This window comes from Tiliqua scincoides, chromosome 12 (genome assembly GCF_035046505.1).
Source record: "Tiliqua scincoides isolate rTilSci1 chromosome 12, rTilSci1.hap2, whole genome shotgun sequence".
NCBI lineage: Eukaryota > Metazoa > Chordata > Lepidosauria > Squamata > Scincidae > Tiliqua > Tiliqua scincoides.
In genome coordinates this window covers 18,081,122-18,083,394 of record NC_089832.1, presented here as the reverse complement: position 1 = coordinate 18,083,394, position 2,273 = coordinate 18,081,122, and positions in this window count along the sequence as shown.

The window sequence follows — 2,273 nt, the reverse complement described above, 5'->3', positions numbered from 1 at the left end:
TTGAAACACACACAGACATTTCCTCTTCCGTCCCCTGTTTCTGTCTCTCCAAAGCATATGCAAAGAAAAAGGCATTTCCAGATATTGTTCATTCAGTCCCTGGGAAGGCCCACCAATGCAAGTCTGGGTGTGTGTGTTTGTGTGTGTGTGTTTGTATTCTGGTAAATTAAGCCAAAGACCTATCAGGTACAGCATCCTTTTTCCCACAGCAGCCCACCAGCTGCCTCTGGGAAGACCACAAGCAGGACAAGGGCAGACCCCTCTCCCCCGTTACTCCCCTACAACTGGGATCCAGAGGCAGCAAATAACCATCATGACTACTGTACTGTTTGCAACCTTCAGTCTCGAAAGACTCTGGTATCGCGCTCTGAAAGGTGGTTCTGGAACAGCGTCTAGTGTGGCTGAAAAGGCCGATTCGGGAATGACAATCCCTTCCACACTGGGAGCAAGTGCAGTCTGTCCCTGGTCTGTCTCCCTGGCTGTGGGCCTTCCTTCTTTGCCTCTTTGCCTCAGTCTGTTGGCCAAGTGTCTCTTCAAACTGGGAAAGGCCATGCTGCACAGCCTGCCTCCAAGCGGGCTGCTCAGAGGCCAGGGTTTCCCACTTGTTGAGGTCCTAAGGCCTTCAAATCCCTCTTGCAGATGTCCTTGTAACGCAGCTGTGACTAGTACTAGCCCTATCATTTCCCCTCCATGAATTCGTCTAATATTCACTGCTGAGACTGCTTCTTAACAACCAATTCAAGCAATATCCAATATCCTTCCTCATCCAATTCAAGCAATAATAGTCAAGTCTTTGACAAAAGTACAGGTGTCCCCCCCATATCCACAGATCCGGTATCTGCTGTTTCAATTATCCGTGGTTCTCTGGGGTCCCCCCTGTGACCCAACACCCATTACCTTGATTTTCTTTAGAAGCAGTGGAATCACACATTTTCGTGTTTAAAAGAGGAAATGTTTATTGTTTAATTGAGGAATGCAGCCTGCATACTAGAGGGAAACAGCCAGAATGTTAGCAGAAAGTGGTTAGTCTCCCTGCCAATCCATGGAGGGGCTAGAATGGAACCCCTTCAGATAGAAGGAGATGCCTGTATTCGTCAACTATTATTATTTATCCTTTTATACTGTCCTTCCTCCAAGGAACTCAGGGTGGCTCTTTCCCTCCTTTTGTCCTCACAACAACCCTGTGAGGTAGGTGAGGCTGAGAGTGACTGGCCCAGACACCCAGGAAACTTCATGACCAAGTAGGGATTTGAACCTAGATCTTCCAGGTCCAACAACCCAACCCTAACTAATTCCCCATGCAGCAATGAAGCTGCACCAGCATGGGCTACACAGAATCCCGCAGGGGATTTTTGGCTGCTGGAGGTCTCCTTGGGGTAAGGGGGCATTTGTGATTGGGATGATTATTTTTGATCTTGGCTTCAGCTGCATTCTGCCTTTCATTCTGCACACATGCTGCTTGCTCATCTTCGCCTGGCCAAAGAACATCTTGTCCGCATCTGCCATTTCCCTGTGTGAACAGAGAGGGTTGGTTTCAATTAGAAAAGGGAAAGGGAAATTGTATGAGCAGGACACTGGCCCTCACTTGTCAGCAGGACTGTCAAGGGGGAGAGGGCAAAGCAACTGTTTCTGGGAAATATTTTACCCTGAGCACCAGAATGAGAACAAGAAAAGAGCAATTCGGTCTTGGCGTACCCCTATGGGGAAAACAAGAAAAGAAAAAGAGATGGGAGCACACGAGCACACCATCCTTCTCCATCCTGGGTTCAAATTAAGCTTTGGCAAGAAGTATCCCTGTGCCTTCTGCAGAGGAGCTGGCATCCCGACTTCTTGCACCTGGTATTCCGAGTGCCCGCTTCACCACCTAGACTCACCGAGCAGCTAAAGCCTGCCTGTGGACTGTGCTCCGAGTCGGGGCAGAGGGCTTCAGGAAATGCATGAACTTCAGAGGCAAGCAGCATGAGAGATACTCCAGCCCACCCACTGGCCTCCAGGAACTGGGCTGGGTTTCCTGCTCCTCTTGAACTGAATGCCCTGCTCTTTTTCAGCTCTGGGCTATTTATCACAGCTTACACTGCAGCCAATTTTGGTGCTCTGGCATTGGCAGGCATACCCCCAGCATGACACCAGTGTTTGCGAGCACTTATATGTTGCATTCGCATGTTTTAAGGTGCACTTCAGATACCATATGTGTTGTTTTTTTTAAAAAAAAATCATGTTTGGAAAAGCCCTTTAACCCCTGTCCACACTCAGGTACATTCTCTTGCTAACCC